This window comes from Echinops telfairi, unplaced genomic scaffold, assembly GCF_000313985.2.
Source record: "Echinops telfairi isolate 266 unplaced genomic scaffold, ASM31398v2 ScPeMD7_7467;HRSCAF=8505_1, whole genome shotgun sequence".
Classification (NCBI taxonomy): domain Eukaryota; kingdom Metazoa; phylum Chordata; class Mammalia; order Afrosoricida; family Tenrecidae; genus Echinops; species Echinops telfairi.
This window is the reverse complement of record NW_022111368.1, coordinates 17466161-17489829: the sequence shown is the minus strand read 5'-3', so window position 1 is coordinate 17489829 and position 23669 is coordinate 17466161.

Sequence of the window (23669 nt, the reverse complement as noted above, 5' to 3'; positions counted from 1 at the left end):
GTCATTGCATTTCATGACTGATGACATAAAAAGGTTGATTTTCCAGGTAGGGTTCCCCGAGTTGCTTTCCTTCATCCCCATTTCCAAACACAAGGGAATGGTGGGGAAAGTGTGAATTTAGCAATCCTAGAAATGCAGGTAGCTCCGTGGTGAGGCTCACAACATTGGTCAAGTTGTATGAAATAATGCAATACTTATTTTGGACAAAATATTGAACGATGAAGGAAGCATTAAAAGAAGATGGAAAGAACACACAGCCATCATATCAAAAAGAAGTAGTTGGCATCCCACCCTTTCAGAAGGTAGCATATGAGCAAGAACCAATGATGCCAAAGGAAGACATTCAAGCTGCCCTGAAAGCATTATGCAAAAACAAGGCTCCAGGAATTGATGGAATACCAATGAAATGTTTCAACAAGTTGATGAAGCACTGGATGCACTGACTGATCGATGCCAGGAAATTTAGACGGCATCTACTTGGACAACTGACCTGAAGAAGTTCATTTTCTATCCATTCGAAGGAGAGGAAGGGCCTCAGGGACATGGATTGACACGTGGCTGTGATGCCTGATACATAGGAACAATTGTGAGCATGGTGAAGGACCATCCTGTTTCTTTCTCTTGAGCATATGGCCGATATGGACTGAAACCAAGGTGATGACATCAAACAACAGCCACCCACCCATTCCAAAGAAAAGTGACCCAGCAGGATGTTCAGATTATAGGACAACATCACTGATGTCATAGGCAAGTAAAATTCTATGGGAGATCATCCAATAATGGCTGCAGAAATACATTGGCATAGGGCAGTCAGAGGCTCAGGCAGAGTTCAGAAGAGGATAAGGTATAGGAGACATCCTTGCTGATGCCAGATGGATCTTGGCTCAAAGTAGGGAATACCAGAAAGATGTATACTTGTGGTTTATCAACTATGCCAAGGCACTGGACTGTCCGAATCATAACAAACTATGGATAACCCTGAGAAGAATGGTGATTCCAGAACACATCATTGTGCTCATGCGGAACTTGTACATGGATCAAGAGGCAGTTGTGCAAACAGAACAAGGGAATACTGCATGGTTTTAAATCAAGAAAGGTGTGAGAGTGGTTTGTATTCTCTCACCATACATATTGAATCTCTTTGCTGAGAAAATAATCAGAGAAACTGGCTTACATGAAAAAGAATGTGGTGTAAGGTCTGGAGGAAGGCCTATTAACCTGTGATATGCAGATGACACAATATTGCTTGCTGAACATGAGGAGATCTTGAAGCACTTGCTGATGAAGATCAAGGATTAAAGCCTTCACTATGGATTATGCCTCAATGTTAAGACGATCAACATCCTCACATCCATACACCAATATGTAACATCATGATCAGTGGAGAAAAGGTTGAAGGATTTGTCTTTCTTGGCTCCACAATCAATGCTCATGGAAGCAGCAGTCAAGAGAACAAAAGACACAATGCATTAGGTAACTCTGCTGCACAAGACCTCTTCAGAGTATTGAAAAGCAAGGATGTTACTTTGAGGACTCAGGTGCACTAGCCCAAGCCATGGTCTTTTCCACAGCATCCCTTGATTTGAACGTTGGCCATTGAATAAATAAGCCCAGAGAAGAATCAATGCATTTGAGTTGTGGCGCTGGAGAAAAATATTGAAAGACCAATGGGCTGCTGAAAGAACAAACAGAACTGTCTTGGAAGAAGTTCAGCCAGGATACTCTTTGGAGGCAAGAATGGTGAGCCTTCATCTTACAGACTGGGCATGGTGTCAGGAGAGACCAGTCTTTGGAGAAGAACATCCTGTTGGTAAGTAAGTAGAGTGGCCACGAAAAAGGGAAAGGCTGTCAAAGACATGGATTGACACCATGGCTGCAACAAAAGGCTGCAGGATGGGGACTATTGCAAGGATGGCACAGAGCAGGACAGTGTTTGGCTCTGTTGTGCATGGTTGCTATGGGTTGGAATTGACCTAGTGGCACCTAAAACAACAGCAGCATTTATTTTCTTCTCTATGAACGGAGAGAATCGTGGTTAACTCTTGGAATTGACGCGAGTCTTTGTCAAACGAGAATGTGGCAGGTAGCAAGGAGCCAAGAAATGCAAGCTTCCCTTTCTAAGCCAAAGCTATGATCACATGTCTCCCAAGTCTGGGCAGCTGATCCGGAAGAGTCCCTTGGACAGAGGATGTAGAGGGACATCACTACTTTCCGCCCTCCATCCTGGCTCTCAGTACTTATACTCTTTAAAGACTGCTGCCACCTCCTTTCAGTGTCCCCTCACACAGATTTAGAATCTGCATGTCATTACCACTGTGGGTCTTCTTAGAGGACCATTTGATCTACAGTCAATTTGTTCAAAATTGAGTTTCTAACCTGACCCAGTCTCTCTCTCTCTCTCCTTTCCTTCCTTTGGTATAAGCGAAGGGCGTTGCATTATGAAGGGGCTCTGGATGCACGCCTTCCCTCATCCTGCTGTCCTCGCCTAGTCTGTTTGTTCCGGGTTTTGTTTTCTAAAATTATCCTGCAGCTTTCGTAGAAAATATTTGTATGAATATGTCAAGCCTATCTCACCTGCTATCAAAGGCATGCTTCTTGAAAAGGCCTTCCTGCCTAAACTGTCCCCTTGTCATGAGAGCTTAACACCTCCATCCCCCCCCCCCGCCACCCCCCACACACCCTATGGAATTAAAGTACTTTAGCAGAGGTAACGCTGTAGTCCTTGGGGCAGGGTAGAGTAATTAAATACGAACGCACTGTGATTTCAGGCCCATTCCTGACCACCAAGGGTCTTCTGCTTTTCACCCACAATTAATATCAATGTTAAAAGTTCACAAGCTGCTGTTTCCAACAGCCATTCCCGTTCTCTCAGCAAGTCAGAGTTTCAAGTGTGAATCAGCGTCAGCGCTGACATTATTAAGCTGCTGGCTTTGAGGGAGCCAGAAGGTGTCTCCGTTGTAACTGTGAGAAGATGGTAAACATAGTTTGCCCTGACTCGATCCCAGAATCCCTTGAGGGAAGATTTGTAAAAAGCCAACATTAGAACCGTGCCTAAGCTGCTAATTATAAATCCAGAGACTTAGGACAAACGTTCAATTGGAATTTAGAAATTATGAAGTTTTGTGTCTACTAACATTTACTCAGTCTTGACTTATTAAGCACAAAGAAAAATGAATTAGATATGACAGCTTCACCTCTGCCAACTCCACTGTCATAAAAGACCTTATTTAGTACATTTTTATACTGAATAGACATCCATTGGTTTTGAGTTTGAAAAAAGGAAATCGACTTTATAGTTGCTGGGCTACGGCAAAACAAAAAAGTTCCATTCTTTCAAAAGTTCTTAGATGGCTTTTCTTGAGAGCGAACCAGAACGTTGTCTCCTCTATGCCCCAGAATTTTAATAATCAAGAACCGGTGTCAAATCTCTTCTCAGAAATCTTGATTTCTGTTACAGAGTGACAAGCAAATGAAGGCTGCCCTCCAGCCAGTCCTCCCACACAGTCATAAAAATGTGAGGCCTGCCCACATGGCATGCATTGTCATGGATTCACTCACCTCCGAGTTCTTCCGTGATATCTGTAACAGCACACCTGTTTGAGTTTTGATTTTGAGATATAAAGTTGGGAACATTTAGTAGTTAGATTTTCTCTGTCCTCTCAACTCAATGGAACATTGTTATTCCTTTCTAGTAGAGTTCACCTAAAATCACAAGAGCCGACACTGATCGAATGTTTTCAGAGTGCTGATACTATATCATGTGTCCTGTGTTGGCTTTCTCCTTTACTCTCAATAACAACCCTAGGAATTCAGTCTATGTCTTTAAAAAGTGCTCACATCTTTCACTGATCTTTGGAAATGAACAACATGACAATTGTGTGTGCCCTGCACTCTGTGGCACAAGTTAGAGACAAGGAGGACACATATGGTGGTGGCCATTTCAATCGTTACTTGTGAGCACAAGGAATCCAAGGGGAGCCCCTCAAACTTTAATATGCGTCTAATTCATCCTCCCGTGATGGTGTTAAAAGACAGCCCAGAAGTCAGAGGATCTGAAGTGGGGCCTGAGAATGTGCAGGTAAAACTGGAGCTGCTGGAATTTGATGGGAGGATCCATATGAGCCATGTGGCATGAGGGGAGGTCGGCATGTACAAGACAGGATGTTTGGTGACAGTTCCTTGGCAAAATGACTTAGTAGTCACTCACAAAGAGACGGTAGTAGAATTCTTATCTGGCTCAGATCCAACTTGGAATCCTGCCCAATGCCCCTCTTCCACAGCCACCACCTAGCTGCCAATGGAGGCTTGCATACTGCCATGCCGCTGAACAAGTTTCAGCAGAACTGCCAGAAGAGCTGGGAAGAAGGGCTTGGGAATCAATGAAAAGCCTATGGATCCCAATGGTTGGATACCTCGCACATGAGGTTGCCATGTGTCCGAAGGTGATTTGACTTTAGCTAGCATGCACTTACATAGAGGATTAGCATTCGAGCCATGACTAGGGTTGACCAAGAAATGCATCAAGGCTTAACATTGAGTAAGCCACACACTCACCGGTTTGTGGCCCTTCACTTCACTTTATAGCCCAGGTCCCTCACTTGCCTCATTCTAGTTCTTCCTCTCATAGGCCTCTCAACCCACCTCTCATCAAATGAAAGCTCTTACCCTGTGCCCAGCTTCGGTAGCAAGTCTTGGTGTAGGCAAATGAGAGTCACAGATATGGCAAAGAGAGGTATACGTCTCCTGTGAGCTCTTCATGACCTTCTTCCTCCTGTCAGAAACACGTTTTAGGTCCATGACCGTAGATGAGTCTCTATGGAATCCGCACATTGAGAGGGAGGGATGAACCATCTACATTGTTGTACCCAAGAAGTGTGTGGTTTATGGGGCATTCTCTTCAGGGATCCTGGCTTCATACATTCTAGATTGTTTTAACTGAATGCTATTCATTAAGCTGGCACACCCTGCAAATGTCATTTAGTAAAGACTCTCTTCCTCCTAAACAGTTTCAGTTGACGTTTTACCCATTTATAAAGTTGATAAAATGCTTAGACCAGCGGTATCTACCTAGAAAGCCACGCCAGCTGCTTTAACCCTCCCTGTGGCCTAGTTGGTTAACCCTCCCAGTGACATAATGGTTATGCATTGGCTGCCTTCTTACTGCACTACAATTTTGCCTCACTTTGTGACATTAGCACACTCATTTTACAGAAGTGAGCCTAACTTTCACAGCTAGTATGTGGTAGGACTAGGATTTCTTCTAAGCAGTCATACTCCAGAGCTTGGGTCTTTAACAAAGTCTGTGATAACTACAGAACCACTCCACACTTTGCATCCCCACCCCCTTTTATTTGCCCCAGGAGCAAAATATTTCATTGCATGTCCTTGCCTTCTAGCTTCTTGTTGACTTAGGTAATCACTGGTAGGATACACAGGTGTGAGGGAAAGAATGAGGTGGGCTCACTTATTCCTCTGGATTCTTCCACTAGGCAGGACTATGCAAAGGCTACAATTTCTGGCAGATGATACCTTTTGTGAGCAACCCTCTCTGGGGTTGATTATCACTGCACCCCTCTCCCCTTAGTTCTCAAAGCTGCCTCTGTGACTGCACTGTTCCTTGTAATCTGCCCACACGGTGCCTTCATTTTAGGTACTGTGCCAACCCATCTCACCTAAAGTTTCCCTCGTCCTAGCCTTTGCTGGCCCTCTACTGCACCAAACATGACATACTCCTCCACTAATCAATCCTTTCTGATGACATGCTCAGTACAAGGGAGTTGGGCAGTGCTCTGTTGCGACCCAAAGATTTGTATTGGCCAATTTTCAGAAGTAGATCATCAGGCCTCCTTCCTAATCTGTCTTCCTCTGAGAGCTCCACGGAAACGTACCCACCATAACTGGCTCTGTGAGTATTTGAAACATTGGCGGAGCTTCCAGCATCACAGTGACATGCAAGTTAACACAGGATGGCAGATTGAAAGCGATGGATTATTTTACTACATTCCCTTAGATGCTATCATTTGACTGCATTATTGTTTTGGGTTGGACCTTAGTTAATACAAAGTCAATATGCATGTAGATTGGGGACTTCAGGAAGTTCATGGAAAAAATGTAATGAAAAGATATTTGACTGTTTTCATGTACTTTCTGAAACCCCCTTTTATATGGCCTTCCTCCCAACCAAGTCAAAATGATGGAGTGCCGTAATTGAGGATATCTAACCACACTTTCTAGCTTCTGAGGTATGGAGTTTTAACATCTAGACCAAGTAACCCTTCTCCACCATGTCTCCTATACCCAAGTAAGAAATGTCCTCAGTTTTCCCTTTGTAACAAATTCCCAAGCTCCCGGATGCAAGTTTCGAATATTGCTGTTGTTGCTAGTTGCTGTCAAGCGGACCGTGACACATGGCAACCCCAGGCGTGCAGAGTCCCACTGCTCCATAGGGTTTGTATGTCTGAGAACTTGCAAAGGATGATGGTCAGGCATGTCTTCTAAAGCCCCTCTGAGAGGGTTGGAACCAACAACCTTTCTGTCAGTAATCCCTAGCTAGCCAAGAGAACAACCATGTACTCTGGCCATTTCTTGCTGTATTTCCCTCATGAAAACCACACTGAAAGTGTTTGGGCACAGTTCGGCTAAATCTCGGCTCTGTCTTTTCCAAGTATGGATTTTTTGAGGCTGCTGTGAACACCAGGGACTGGGAGGACAATAAATCTTTAAATGCTTCTGGGCTTTTTCCAATCTTCATTTACATTTAAACTTACCATACCTCAGACATCACTATTAAACCAAGTTGAAACAAAGGAAGCATCGTGTCTTTTAGCTTCCATATTTGAATATCCTCCCCACTTTCAATATATAAAAAAACCCACTCAGTGTTCCATATAGCGTATAGATCTCATAACTTAGGAAGTCATATCTTTTAATTAACTCAGAACCTGAAAGACAGTGAAATTGCGGATATTTTCAGCCTTTCCTTCCTCACCACCCTCCTGGGAAGTAGATTAAAACTGTCATCTTCAATTAATAGAGGAGCCAGCTATGGCAGAAAGAGTGCTTTCACAAGGTCACTACAAGGTGATGACGATGGCCACGTGAATGTTCTGCATTTTTCCATCACATCCTCGGATTTCTGCCAAGGCTGCACCGCGTGTATCCATTTTCTGGTATGATTAGCCTATGGGATGAGCTATAGATAGAAAATAATAACTACAATTCAATTTCCACTCACTTTTTACCCAAGAATTGAAAACATATTGAAGCAGACCGAACTCTGAGTTTACAATATGGGCAGATTTTATTGAAAAATCATGGGTTACCTTTGAGCGACTTTCTAAGACACCTTAGGCACCTCCTCTTACCTGTTCCACGCTTGTTTATAATCTCACTCATAATTCTAAAATGCCCAATGCACTGAGGTGGTAGTGTGGGCTGCAGCAACCTACCAATTTAATAACATTTAATGTAATAATTATAAAAAACTCAGAATACTAACTAGATTCCAACCTGAGTTCCTTTTTAAAGCTGTTTTACTTGACTCTTTCGGGCTGCATTTCATTCATTTATTCACTGCTGTTGAATCCATTCTGCATCATAGCAACCTTACAGGACAAAATAAAATGGCCTCTGGGTTTCTGAGCCTGTAAATCTCTATGAGACTAGAAAGCTCCATCTTCCTCCCACAGAGTGGCTGGTGGTTTGGAGCGGCTGACCTTGTGGTTAGCAGCCCAACTCTTCCAACTGACTACACAACCTCAACCGCACATATATATCCTACCTCTCCCCCAAGAATGGCCACGCTTACTGGGATCATTAAGAGATCCATAGTTTCCTTTCCTTTCTCACCTTCTGTCTCCACCCCGCTAAGCCTTATGGATACCTTGGGCAAATTTTAATTACTTATTTGCATGCTCCTCCCTCAGCTCTTCCCTACAACCACTTTTTATCATGGACTGTTGTCCAATGTTGCTAAAAGGCTGCACAAGGTGCTGGATTTTATTGAAATTGTTTCACAGTTGAGTTAGTTAATTGTGCCAATCTGGCCGATAATCACATGTGGGGCTAATTGAAAGGTGGAGGGATAAATGGTTGTTGAGCCTCCCCTTTCTAGTTCTCGGGTCTCTTGCTTTGTGATGGTTGCACCGGGTGCAGCTGCCTTAGCAGTTCCCTGCTTCAGCTTGCAAGATTGACTTCCTACAAGACATCCCCAAGGAGAAGCCACATGGACCTATCCTGATGCAGTCCTGGGTGCTGGAGCAGCCGTGTGGAGACCCCTGCTAGTGCTGAGATGCTTATTCGTTCGCTGACTCAGCTTTCCTCCTGCAGTCAGTGTCATTGCCTTTGTTTTGTGAGGTGGAGGACCTTGTGGACTGGTGTTGGGTTAATGGGTTAATGTTGGACTTGTGGGCTTGGGCGGCATTGGGTTGGGATGTTTTCGTGATGCACACTTTCTTTACATAAAACTCTCTTATACATGAGTCGCTGTGGATTTGTTTCTCTAAAGTACCCAGACTAATACAACGGTAGATAAAGATATTGAAGCCTTAGAGATTATAGCAATTGATAGTATGTTTCCACCATCCAGTGATATTAAAACATTTACCTACTAGGAGATTTTCAGCCATTGTTATAAGTAAATATGATATGCCACAGCCAGTTCTCTCTAATCATCGTTGATGGCAGCTGGAGCTGGAAGAAGGTAGGCAAAGAGGATGTGGGATTGACAAAAGGCTTAAATTTCACTTACCTTAGGGGTTGTAACCAACCTCTTCTTGGCCACACTGTTCAGATGAATAGTAAGCAAGAAATAGATTTGCTCGATTGAAATGTTTTCAGCATTTGATTATGAAAAAGTTAGAATGGAATTGCATCATATCTGTATTAGCTCCCAATAAAATGGTTTTGGAAAAAAATAAAAAGTTATAACAGAGAGGAGCCAGTTTCAGAACTTTAGAATGACATCCATATACCAGGGGCCCAGGTGGTCTAGTGGGTACTTGTTTGGTTGTTAACCTCAAAATCAGCCCCCAAGAGAAAGACAAGATTTTCTTCTCCCATAAAGAGCCAGCGTCTTGGAAACACACAGGAGCAGCAATACCCCGTCCTATGGGGTTGCTCTGCATCTGCATCCACTGGATGCAGTGAATGATCCCTACCTGGTCAGGTCGATTTTACCACTGGCATGTTACCGTATTTGTTTTTGAGGTCCTGGGGGCCATAGTGGTTAAAGCGCTTGACTGCTAAATGAAAGTTAGCCATTTGAACCCACTGGCTGCTCCCCGGAAGAAAGAGGTGTCCGTTTGCTTCCATAGAGATGGACAGCTTTGGAGATCTGACAGGGTAGTTCTACTCTATCCTAGAGGGTCACTGTGAGTGAGACGCAACATAAAAGCAGCCAGGTGGATTTGGTCGGGGTGACACAGTTTGTGCTCCACGGTCAACCTCAAGGTGAGTGGTACCACCTCCTTAGTGGCACTGGGGAAAGGAAGCAAGGCCTGATGATCTGCTCTTGTAAAAAACTATATCAAAGAAAACACCCTATGGAGCGGTTCTCCTCTTCAGTGCCTGACTGTCCTGAGTCAGAGTCAAATTAGCAACAATGGGGGATTCTGGCTTTATTAACTATGTGCCCATCCTTCTTCATGCAATTCTGGCCGATTGTAATTTTTGTTTGCTTGTTTCTAATCGCATGGGATAAAACAATACCAAAAAATAACAAAGAAAACCTCACTGCCCTTGATTCTGACTCACAGTGATCCTAGAGGACAGGGTAGAACTGCCCCTTCTGAGACAGCACCTCTTTATGGGAGGAGAAAGCCCCGTCTTTCTAGGAGTAGCCGGTGGTTTCCAATGGCTGACCTCGTGGTGAGCAATCCTATCCATCACCACGATGCCACCCTGAGGGCTCCTGCAGAAGACTTTAGAGGAGAAAGGAACATGGTCCTAGAGAAGCCACAAGGGAAATAACCAGGCCCTGGATAATCTGGAGTTGTGTGTACAGACATAACCAGAAGCATAAATGGGTTTAATAAATATATTTACTATTTAGTAGTCTTCTTGTATATGAAGCCATTCTTGTAGAACCAGCAGTACATTCAGTTACTGGTAGTTTTCATCTGAACCCTAAATCAATATCGTTTCCTTGGGTTGATGAAGCAAACAGTCTTCCTTGAGTATGCGAACGGTAGTGGTGGACATGAGAAGAGTGGCAGGTAGGACAAGACATTTCCATGGGACATACAGAGCAGCACAAAATAAAACCCCAGCTCCGGGACAGAGACACAGCCCTTACACACACACATACCATGAAAGGAGTAAGGGCCAGACACTCCCATCCTAAGAGAGAGGAGCTCCAGAGTTTGGGTGTTAGCTAAAGAAAAGATCCTATTAGCTACCAACTCCACATCGTGAACCCAATCCCAGGACCAACTGAGTATCTGCTTCCTGGTCACAAATGTCAACCCCAGAACTTCAGGCTAACCTTTTTGTCACTGAAATTGCTCAAGGTGGAGTCTCAGAAAGGACTTAAGAGGCAAAGTGTAGATACTGTATTAATGTGTTACAAACATATGTGCATGTGCCTCCCCCTAGAACCTGAGCTCAGGACTCAAACAGACAAAACAAAACAACTGTGGTAGTCCGCATAGACTAGCTAAGCAAATCCAGGGAGACTCATATGTGTATAAGAGAGAGTTTTATATAAAGGGTAATTGTACTTTGAGAAAACATCCCAGCCCAGTCCAGATCAAGTCCATAAATTCAATATTAGTCCATATGTCTGACACCAATCTATAAAGTCCTCTTGAGACTCACGAAACACATGCAATGATGCGGAATGCAGGAAGGTCACAAGCCAGTGGACGTGAAGTCTTGTAGATCCAGTGGCACTGTAAGCATCTCAGCGCTGGCAGGGGTTTCCACGTGGCTTCTCCAGGTCCAGGGTTCTGTCTGCATCAGGTTAGGTCCATGTGGCATCTCTTCAGGGATGTCTCACAGGAAGTAAACAGAGAGTCTCTCCTACCTCCAAGGAGCATAAAACAGATTTCCCAGGATTCTCAGGAGAAAGCCATGCCCGTACAGAGGCCATATTGGCTATGATCTGATTGACAGGCTAAACTCCACCCCTTCATTCTTAATCCTCTCGAGTCCCAAATTGACACCAAGTCAATTCTGACTCATAGTGACCCCTACCTACAGGGTCTAGAACTGCTCCTTGGGGCTTTGTTAGACTGTCAATCTTTACCAGAGTAGAATCTCCTCTTTCTCCCTCGGAGTGCCTGGTGTGTTCCAACTGTTGACCATTGGCTTAGCGGCCTGACACGTCACCCTCTACCCCACCAGGGGTCCTGGACTCAGCACTAGTAAGTCAATTTGGAACCCACTCTGGCGTGAGGATATGCTAAAAAGAAGATGCTGGTGAAAGCCTTGGGGAAGATACGTAAGGGAAAGGTTCCTTTCTTCTTTGTCCTTTGAAATGGACTCAGACATTCTTGTAATCATTGTTCTTAATCAATCTTCAGTTGACATTTATTATGTTCTCATTATTGATAGCAATGATAATAATGCATTTCTGCTGATGAGTAATTATATGCCTGAGGGAGAAATAGGGAATATATGAATACAATATATTTGCATTTTTCATATAAAGGGTGGACCTACATTCTAATGATATGTCTCATTGATCTCTCCTTCTTAAAGCTGTCTGTAGTACCTGTGGTCCATATGACTTATGTTGACCCTTTTGAACTATTTGTGTTACTTTTAGTTACAAATTCATTCAGTTCCAAGACCAACCAAGCATTCCCCTTCCTACTTGTTCCACCCCAACTCACCCACTGCCTAGATGGTGCACTGCTCCGACAGGTTCTTAATAAACATATGCTTTGAATAAAGAGCTGAACCAAACCATGTCTGTGTATCGTTTATGGGAAACGATACACAATGTAAGACACCCTGGTAGTACCATGGCTCAACACTCAGCACATAAGTTCAAAGCCCCTGCACAGAAGGAAGACGTGAAGGTCAGCTTCCATCAAGATGAGACCCTTGGCAACCCTCCGGACAGTCCTATCCTGCCCCACAGAGTTGCTGTGAGCTGCAAGCGACACACCCGCAATACACTTGCTCATTTATTTTTAGGGTAGCAAGGGATGCCCTAAAAAATTCCATGGGGAAAACATACCCTGTCCATTCTGCAACCCTGATCTTGCCTGCCTGACTTTTTTTTAATTCCCTCAATTCTAAGAATATTTTAAGGGAACATGACTGGAGTTCTTCTGGGATGCCAAAACTACTGTTCTGATTGCAGTTTTTTTGTTTGTTTTGTTTTTTGTGGTAAGAAAGATGGAAAATATGGAAACACCACCTCAGAAATATTGTTAAAAAAAACAAACAAACCAAAAAGCTTACTGCTATCAAGTTTTGCTGACTCATAGCAACCCTATAGGGCAGGGTAGAACTGCCCCTGTGCGTTTCTGGGACTGTAACTCTATGTGGGAGTCGAAAGCTCTGTCTTTCTCCTACTTTAAAAATATGCAGACTCAACCCAGACAAACAGAAACTCGCTGCCACTGAGTGGATGCCAACTCCCAGCCACCCACAGACCTAGACAAAGAACAGATCGAAAACAGTATTGTGGATTTAAAAAATTTTACTTAATAAAGGTTTCTATAATTTTGTAGTAATACTTTTTGATCAACTGCTTAGGAACTTTTTACTGACTCTCCTATTATACAAATTAGTATGTCTCATTTTCAGAATTGAAACTACGCCATGTTTGATTTGCTGGATCACCTTGGTGGTCCCTTTTAGATTGTCTTTGGTTTTATTATGTGTTTTCTCCAGCAGATACTTACTGAGGGCCTGCTGGTGCAGGTGTTAACAGCTTGGCTGCTAACTCAATGGTCTGAGGTTCAAAGCCACCAGCTGCTCTATGGGGTGTTGAGGGGACCAGGAAGGGGACTGGGGGAGAAACGGCAGTCTAGTTGTGTAGAGGTTACACGCCTAGACCCCTTGGGGCAGTATTACTCTGTCCTTTAGGCTCACTGTGAGTTAGAATTGAATCAGTGACCGTGGGTTTGGTTTTTTTGTTTGCGTTTGCTATGAGCAGTGTGCTATGGGATTAATGAGTAAGTGAAATAGAGTTTTTGCCTAAACAATTTTAATTAATTAATTTTACATGGACAAAGTGGTATGAAAAGAAAGTCGAACTGCTATGAAACAGCAAAGTACAGGTCTTAACTTATGCCTCCCTGAGAAAAGGCTAACTTTCCATTCATCAAGCGGGGGTGGGGGGGGGTGGGGGGGGGTGGTGAAGCGCAAAATTAGGTAGTTGATTGGCTCCCAGAATTGCAGAACTAGCAGCGCATTGCTGTGACCACACCACAGCCCAAGGTACGAACCAATCGTCAAGTTTTGGTTACGTGTTGGGCTGTAATCTGCAAGATTGGCTGCTGTTCAAAACGAGCAGCTGTTCCGTTGGAAGTGCACAGGGCTTTCTACTCCAGTAAGGCGCTGCCATCTCGGAGCTCACAGGGTCATTTCTATCCTGTCCTATAGGGTCACTGTGAGTGGCATCACCTGATGGCAGCGAGGTTTTCGGTTGCTGTCCTCGAAATCAATGGAGTCTTGGCTGCTATGATTCTTTGCCACTTCTAGCTGGTCCCCATTGTATTCTTAGTTCTTCATACGGTGAGTGCCATAGTTTAGTTATCCACTTTTAAATTACTTTGAATGTTCTGATAGTGGTTGTGATTTTATTAATGCTGTTTTTTCATATCAACAACTCTCTATCTGAATATATAAAATATGGATAAGTAGGAATTTACCCATGTGAGGGGCCTTCAAAGTTCATGGAAAATTTCCATTCCTTCTAAGTTCCATTTTTCATAAACTTTTTGAAGGCCTCTCATTTATTTAAAATATGACTTCTCAGAATTCTTTGACAGGTTTCTCCATTATGTGAGTTATATAAGAATCAGTCAAATGCAGTAGTTTTAGAATATGTACTTAACAGAAGTATTAGCCTTATTAAATTTCATCCCTTTCATAAATGAAGAAATGTCATTTGTTGTTGAAAAACAACCTTGTGAATTGGCTCCTGAGAAGTTTGCGAATGATTTTTCTTTAGCTCCTTTTGGTTTCATTTCCTTATGTAAAGTAGCCAAGCTTTATCACTGTAAGTATTAAATCCTAACAGAAAACAATTTCACACATATTTCTGATCTTTCTTAAATTCTCAACAGCACTTGCTAATCCCTTAAAAAGAAAACAAACAGTTCCATTAATGGCAGCAATGGAGACATACGTTATAGCATACATTAAGTTTCAATAGGAATTGTGTGTTTTGTCGTAAGCATCTCACCAAATTCTTCCACTGAATTAGGTGATAATGATGGCAGTCAAGACTGTACAGCACAGAAGCAGGAAAAAAAATCTCAGGCAAGAAGTAGAAGAAGGTGTTCAGCTTGGATTTAAAATTAAATAGGAAAATCAATGAGCCAGAAAACAGGAAGGGAAGGCTGTTTGTCAGGTGAAAATCCAGAGAGTGGGGGTGAGGGATGCCTGCGCTTGGAGCACGTGAGTGGTGAGAGACTACCACAGCCCCCCTTCTGTAACGTGCCTGCTGGTCACTACACTGCTGGCGCCCTGCTGGGTGACCTGCCCTTGCAAGAGAGGGGGCCCACCCATCACTGAAGAAATATGAACTATAGATACAGTTAATAAATGTGGTGGCGGAACACTGCAGAATTTCAGTGCAAAGCACTGGGCGATTTCCTTTGTTGGAAAATTCAATGGTGAAATTCAGGGAAGAAATCATGCCACTGATGTAGCCCTCCTGAACTAACACCACGGGTTGACTACTGACAAAGGTGCGATTTCCTGCATTGCCCACTTAATAGACAAACACTGATTGGTTGCTTCGCCTTTGTTAGGTTTACAACAACGTTCTTCTAGCAGTCTCTAGACGGCAGGAAGACCAGGAAGGAAGGAGGGAGACTAAGGCTCCTGCCGTATTCCTCAGAAGAGAGAATGGTGACTCAGCTCGGTCGCAGGGGTGAAAATGAGGCCGTTCACAGTTTAACAAAGGTCGACGCCCAACATTTGCGAATGGCTTGGAGATGGGCGTGTGTGAGAAGGCAGAATCAAGGATGACCGTGATACTCTTGCACTGGGACCACAGAGGAAGGGAGACCACATTTACCAAGATGGGAAAGATCAGAGTGGCTGAGATGTTTTGAGGAGGAAAGATTCAAAGCTCAGTTTTGAACACGTGACATTTCAGATCTTCAGGTGGGGAGATCGAGAAAGTATTTGTCTGTATGAGTCTAGCCTCCAAGGACTGAATAATACATGTGGGAGTGACTGATATATATATAGTATTTACAGTTGTAAGAATGGATATGACACCCTTAGAAGTTACTCCATTTAGTAATTGAAGTATTGTTAAGTAGACCCACTAAACATGAATGGATATTTTAAGATGTAACCCGAGGAATAACCAAGACTGAATAGGGGTGCAATGGTTATTCCTGGGGCTGTTATCCACAAGGTCAGCATTTTGAAACCACCAGCTGCAACTTGGGAGAAAGAATGGGGCTTTCTACTCCCATAAAGAGTTGCCATCTCAGAAACTCACAAGGACAGTTCTACCCTGTCCTACAGGGTCACTGTCAGCATCGACTTATTGCGGTGATATTTTTTCCTTTTTGAAAAGGGTGGATGGGTTTTAAGAAGATGAAGGCTAGGAGCTATCTATTCCCAAAGACCCCCACTGGTTATCTGATTCGTGCCCAGTACATGGCAGAGTGCCTGAAATAGAGTAGATGCCCACTAACTATCTGACAAATGAAAAAGGAATAAATGAATGATTGGAGCTGGAGGGAACAGCAATCAGGCTTCTGAGCGACAATATTGCGCTACTGGGATGTGCAGGCACAACTTACTTTATCATACTTCATTTTGCTTCCCGGAGGATTGCATTTTTTCACAAATGTAACGTTTGAAAGTTGTTTTGAACTATGTGGTGGTGGTGGTGGTTGGAAGCGGATGCGCTGATTTTATCTAATAGCACAGCCCCAGGTGTCACTGCATCGAATTGCCCACAATTGTCTCCTAGGGTCTTTCCAAAAGAGCCCAGCAGTGCAGTGGTTACAACACTGCACTACTTGAATCAGAGGGAGCCCCTCGTAGGTTTCCAAGATGGTAAATATTTACAGGAGTAGAAAGCCCAGTCTTTCTCCTATGGAGTGGCTGGTGGTTTCAAACTGTCCACCATGTGGATCGCAGCCTAACGAGTAACCCCTACACCACAAGGGCACCCTTGAGAACCCTGTGGGGCAGTTCTGCTCTTTCCTATTGGGTCACTGTGAATCAGAATGAACTCCATGCCAGGGGTATGATTTGGTCTGGAATCCGTTTGCCAGATCTTTCTTCCTCCCACTGCAGGGTATGTTTGGACCTTCTCAGTGAGCAGGTTAGCAGCAAAGCATGCCACAGCGTTCCTTCACAGCACACTAATGAACGCGATCGTTTTGCTTTTCTTTCCAGAACAGGAGCTCATTAATGATGCCTCCCTCTGGAGCCAATCGGCAGGCTGGGAACGGGAAGGGAGAATTAGCTGGTTGGGAAAGGCTGGAGAAAACCTTAGAAAAGTTCAGGGGGAAAGGCAGTGTTGTAGAATCTTAGTTCTACAGTCACCTCCTTTCGTTTTGCAGCACACATTCTCCTCAAGGAATACCAATGAACTGAGGCGCAGCACTAATTTGCCAGATCAATGTAACCTCTAGGGAGAAAAGGGGGGGAAAAGAAAAAAAAAAAGCATTGCTATTAACTTCAGTACTGGGATCATTTGAATCTCTCTTTTAAGATGTTCTTTCTCTCTCTCTCCTCTCTCTTTCCCTCTGTTAATTACTGTGGCAAACCTTATTTTCTCTTTAGAGGAAGCTCTGAGCTGCCTTTAATTGAACTGGGCTGCTACTAAAATGGGGTTTCCATGGGCAGGAAGCAGGAGTCTCCTTTGAGAGGAAATAAACTGTCCTGGAAGCTGCAGTTTTGCCACTAATCTTGAAGACAAACTGTCATGTCGACCAGCCAGCACCTGCTGGAGGAATCCCATGACTCAGAGCCATGCTCCCGAATCTGAAGGTAATGATGCTTTCATTACCCACTCACCAATTGTCACTGTTTGTCCTGAAGTATCACCATCTTCCCTTGGCAAAATGATGCGACCTCCATTCAGGCAACTCTTTTTGCTCAGAGAGTTCTCAGGCTCCCATTCACTCTAGTTGGCCAGCTTTCTCTGGTCGACCAAAAAACCCCACCTCAAATAGCTCACCTTTATTGGGCTCCTGTGCATGCAAGTGCTCAGCACCCAACAGAGAGGCACTCAAGGAACATGATAGTCCAAAAGGCAGGTTCTTAGCACATTCTCACTTTACAGGAAAAGAAACTCGAGGGTCTAAGTTTCGTAAGGCTGCCATGAAAACATGCTATAGAATGAGCAGCTTCAAAAACCTGAAACTTATTTTTTCACAGTTCTGGAAACTAGATGTTCCCACCAGGGTCTTCTCTGTGTGGAGTTCTCCGGGCAATCTGAGAGGGAGCTGTCCCACGCTTCTCTTATAGTTTCTGGTAGCCGAAGGGATTCATTAGTGCTTCTTTGCTGCTTCGAGGTGTGTCAGCCTCCCCCGGCACAAGACAGATGTCTTTCTTCTCCCTGCATGTGTGACTATTTCCAAGTTTGTGTTTCTCTTTTATAAGACACCATTCAGAAGGTGCCCTGGTGGCATAGTGGGTTATGCACTGGGCCACTAACCACAAAGTCAATGTTTAAACACCCGCTGCTTCTGGGGAGAAAGATGAGGTTTTCTACTCCCACAAAGATTTACACTCTTGGAAACCCTCAGGGGCAGTTCTACTCTGTCGTACAGGGTCCCTGCAAGTTGGGATCCGCTTCATGGCCATGAGAGTTTGAGTTTGGATTCAGAAGGAATTCAGATTAGGACTTATCTTATTCTACTAGGAGTTCACTAATGAATAATATCTGCAAAGAAAAACTGTTATTGCCCAAACAAAATCTCTCCTTCACCAGTACAGGGGTAAGGACATCAACATATCTTTTTTTGTGGGATTTAATTCAACCCACAGTTTCCCAGGTGGTGCTGCCTGAAGAAATGGTGAACTGCTCACTGTAAGGTCAGTGGTTCAAGTCCACCAGCAGCAGATGAGGCTGTCTGCTCTCATAAAGATTTACAGTCTTGGAAACCCTGTATGGGGTTGCTATGGGTTGAAATGGACTCCAGGGCAGTGGGTTGTTGTCGTAGGTTGTTAATTTAATTCATGACACTCTGAGGCAGGGCTCCTCAAACCTTTTAAACAGGGGGCCAGTTCACTGTCCCGCAGACCCGTTGGAGGGCTGGACTATAGTTTTTAAAAAAAAACTATGAACAAATTCCTATGCACACTGCACATATCTTATTTTGAAGTACAAAAACAAACGGGGGGAGAAACACCCAGCGGGCTGAAGAAGTGTCCTCAGCGAGGACATATGGTCCCCGCAGGCCGTAGTTTGGGGATGCCTGCGGGGGTTGAGAAACCAGTGGACAGGATGATCGTACATGCTGGAAAAGGGCGTGGACTTGTCCAGCATGGTCCAGAGAATTAATTAAAAAACACAACAGTCTGGCTGCTGGTTTTTCCCCAATTGTACTCTTGAATGGTTTATTATTCCACCGAACTGTAAACTTTCAGAGGTCAGGGGATGCATTAGGCTGGCTTCTTGAGCGAAGCCAGACCAGTGGGGCTTGGATCTGTGGGTAGATAGAAAGAGATTGATTTGTAGTGTGATTTTGTTTTTTCTTGTTTTCTGTTGGGTTTCCCGGCAGTGAAGCACAGGAGGAGTGGATGCCTAATGAGAATCACTGATACAAGGGCTTATAGGGAATGCAAAGAGGGTGGGGTGGATGGTAGGGAGAGAAAAGGGACTTCAGGAGTAATTAATGGAGGTGGTGGGGGTGGGGGGGAGGAAGCACCACAACTGTGCAATCGTGATTGCACAGCTCCTTTTAAAGGCAATTTAACCAGGGGGAGGGTGTTCTCAGATCGACGTGGAGGTGACTGTACAACACCCCTTGATATGAGTGAACCATCGAACTGTTGAATTTATGATCTGTGACTTCCAGGCTAATGAAACCGTTGGGGGTCAGGGGAGGCGGGGAAGAAATGGCTTCCAAGAAGCACACCAGACTGTGATCCAGGATTGTCAATAAAAATGTGCGAGTCTGAAGGCGAGAAGGATATCATAGCTTCAATTGGGAACACTTGGTTTGTCGAAGGCTGTGAATGACAGTGGAAATCCAAGATCCATTTGCAAGTTTCATACCTGGATTAAGCCTCTGGTGAATCCCCTCTGATCCTAGCAGAGGGATGTGAAAGGCTTTGTTGTCACGGGAGGGAGAGCAGGGGGCGGGGGTGTCAATTGTGGCAGACTTAAGTTGAAATGTAGTATCTCATCACTTGACTTCACTATTGACCCATTTTAAAGCTATTTCAACTAAAAAAGAAAGAGACCAGAGGATGCACAGCAGTACAGATGGGAACTGGAAATGCAGGGAATCGAGGACAGATGAACCCCTCAGGACCAGTGGTGATACTGGGAGGGAGGGGAAGGGTAGAAAGGGGGAATTGATCACAAGGATCTACATATAACCTCCTCTCTGGGGGATGGGCAACAGAAAGGTGGGTGAAGGGAGATGCTGGACAGCGTAAGATAAGATATAATAATAATTTATAAATTATTAAGGGTTCATGAGGGAAGGGGGGATGGGGAGGGAGGAGGAGGGGGAAAAGGAAAATGAGCTGATTCCAGGAACCCAAGAGGAAAGTGAATTTTGAGAATGATGAGGGCAACAAATATATAAGTGTGTTTTACACAACTGATCTATGTATTGTGATGAATTGTATGAGCCCCAATAAAATGATTAAAAAAGAAAAAGAAAAAGTAAAGGGGGAATATATGCAGATTAAACCTCTGGTGAACTCCCTCAGACCAATGTTGTTAATGGCCTTCTTGTCATGCAGAATGCTTTGGACAACGGATTGTTGCAGGTACAGTTGGATTGAAATGTGATCTCTTCTTTGATCCATTTAAAATGTGTTCTATGCCTGATGGGGGGGTTTGATCAAGTTCAATGTAGCTGAGAGAAAGGACTGAGAGTTGAATGCAGGTCGAACATGACAGCGGGACAGGAGGAAAGTAGAAAGAAATAGAGGAAAGAACTAGGAGGCAAAAAACATTTATAGAGGCATACATTTAGGTATGCATATATGTAAATATATTAACATAAAATGATAGGGATATAGGTCTATGTACATATATTTAAGTGTTAAGCATTGAGGTAGCCGACAGACAGTGGGTCTCTACTCAAGTACTCCCTCAATGCAAGAATACTTTGTTCTAATAATCTGGCATTCTGTGTTGCTCACCTTCCCAACACAATCTCTGAAGTCAAAATGGGTGCATAAGCAAATGTGGAGAAGTAAGCTGCTGGTGCCCGGCCATTCAGAGATATAGCGTCTCAGGCCTTAAAGGCTTGAAGTGAAACAAGTGGCCATCTAGCAGGGAAGCAACAAAGCCCACAGAGAAGAAGCACACCAGTCTTTGTGATCACTAGGTGTCAATGGGATAAGGTACCAGGCATCAGAAGACCCCAAACAAACAAATATTTCAATGCAAATGATAGGGGTCAGAGTGGAGACCCAAAGCCCATCTGTAGATAATTGGACATTCCCTCACAGAAGGTCACAAGGAAAGAAAGAGACAGCCAGGGTGGAGCACAGCAACCAGGGAACACACAACATTCCTCTAGCTCTTTAATGCTTCCTCCCTCCACTATCATGTCCCCAGTTCTACCTTACAAATCCAGCTAGAACAGAGCACGTACACCAGTACAGATAAGCGATCTCAACACATGGAATCTAGGGCAGATAAACCCCTCAGGAGCAGCAATGGGAGTAGTGATACCATGAGGGTAGGGGGAAGGTGGGGAGAGAGAGGGAGAAAGTGGGGACTGATCACAATGATCTATATATAACCACCACCATCACCACCACCACTAACCGAGGGGGATGGACAACAGAAATGTGGGTGAAGGGAGACTGCGGACAGTGTAAGATATGAAAATAATAATAATTTATAATTTATCAGGGATCCATGAGGGTGGGAGGGTGGGTAAGAAAGTGAAACAAAGAGGAGCTGATACTAAGGTCTTAAACAGGAAGAAAATATTTTGAAAATGATGATGGCAACATATGTACAAATGTGCTTGATACAATTGATATATGGATTGCTATAAGTGTTGTAAGAACCCCCAATAAAATGATTTATTTGTTAAAAAATGTTTTTTAATTTTTAATATTTTCTACTTTCTTTTCAGTTGAGGTTTTTATCTGTTTTGCATTGTGGTTGTTAGTGATTTTTTAAAATGTTTTTCTGTATATGAAAACCAGGATAGGTAAATCTATAGAGACAATAACTTAATTAATAGTTTCTTCGGGGTATGGCAGGGAAGGTTGTGGGGTAGCAGGGGTCTAAAAATGAGTATAGGAATGAAGAAAATGTTCTAAAACTGATTGTGATGATTAGACAACTCTTCTTGATGTGATTGGACTAGTGAATTGTATAATATGTAAATCATATGCAAATAATACTGTTACAAAAAGAGAAATGGCTCACAGAGTTGGAAAAGTAGGTAAGTTCGGTCCATTCACGTCTACACGTCAGATGTGAGCCGGGGGCTTCTCCTGACTCGTGCAGCTGCAGGGGCTGAGCGTGGAAAGCAAGAATATGAAGCAGGGGGGCCACAGGCTGCTGGATGCAGAGCTGCGTGAATCTGAGGCTGGCAGTTCCCTAATGGGTCCTGGGATAGACAGGCCACACAACAGCATATGGATGGAACAGGTGCAGCATCCAGCTCCAATCAGAAGCTAAGGAGCAAGAAGGAGCTCTGTTTGGCTCAGGGTCTATCTCACACAAAAGACTATACCCCCCAAGGAGGTGTCATCAGGCTGCGACTTAATTGACAGGTTGGGCTCCACCCCTACTTTCACCTGGATATGTCTGGTTGACATAAAGGCTAAGCATCACAGGGACCCTTTCACAGTACTGAGTCTAGGCCAACCTATTCTAGAGCCAAGCCAGACTTCAGACTCTTAAGCTCCTACCACGAACTGGCCATCTGCTAGTCCCGTCTTCACGTTTACCACACATGTACTGTTCTTTCTTATGAGAATTCACACAGGATTGTCATGCCATTCTCCCCTCCAGAGAAAATGAGTTCCCTGTGAACAGTCACCATATATTTCCCCCCATAGTTGGCTTTCCTCCTTTTTCACCTCAGGGTAGCTTTTATGGATTGAATTGTGCCTCCTGAGACCATGTACTGAAATCCCGAACCCTGTAAACATAAATATCATCCTGTTTGGAAATAGTGGTTTCTTTTGTTAAGCTAATTCGGTCAGACACATCTACTAGAGTGGGTTCTACATCTTAGTGTTTCTGAGGACTAAAAAGAGAAGACCGGATCTATAGAGAAAAGGGGGCTAGACCACCGGAACAGCTGCATCTACAAGGATCGCTACAATTGCTGCCAGAACCTTAGAGAGACAAGGAAGCCCTTCCCACTACCTGGAGCCACATCTTGGGTTTGTCCATGTAACATTGGTGAGAAAATAAATTTTTGCTGTTTCAATCGATTGACTGCTGCGTTTTTGAGATGGCAGCCCCAGGAAAGGAAGGCCGTATCAGCAGTGCAGATCACTCTTGAGTGTGGTATTTAACTATTCCCTCTGACTCTCTTTCTGCAGTCACATTACCAACTGTGAGTGAGAGTGAACGACCAAGAGGCGGCGTCCATGAAACAGTGACTATTTGTTCACACATATTCATTTCTCGCGTGTAAGGTATCCAAAGATCCAAAGACATTCTGTCTTTCTCTCCTTTGAATGTTCCCTCAGCTAGAATAGTACCTAGTGTGTGTGTAGTGCATGACACACACACACTCACACTGTGTATATATATATATATCACAAAAGAATCCAGTTACGGTTATTCTTTTGTCGGTTTAATACTGAAGATTGCTTTCCTTTTCTGTTATGTGAGTGGCAACCGTATTCTATTCAATGCGTTTTTAAGAGTATAATTAGAGTAAAATGATAAAAAAAAATGAATTCAGGACTTACGGCCTTAAGTAGGACACATTCCAGAAACAGTAGATAATCCTTTCTGGGCAATTTTAATATTTTACCTCTTAGTGTTATCAATTGTAGCATTTGCTAATAGACACCCATCTAGACAGTTCTCTGATGAATGCAAACCTTGTCCTTCCAATTATATATCATGAGTCGCAGTGGTGAATGAAGTGCATAGAGAGAACAGCCACAACAAAGCTAGTTCATAATAGAGAATAGGGCTGCTGAGCTTCTCCTGCGGAACTTCAGATGAATCGCAGGAATAGAATTGTGCCCATAAACTATGATTCCAGTTTGAATCGTCTCTTAAAAGTCCGTCCTCCATAATAAGCCCTCATTGTGGACTTTTTGTGCTAGGTAGTTTCAGCTCCACCCTGAGGAGCCAACGCCAATAAAGTGCGCGCGCGCGCGCGCACACA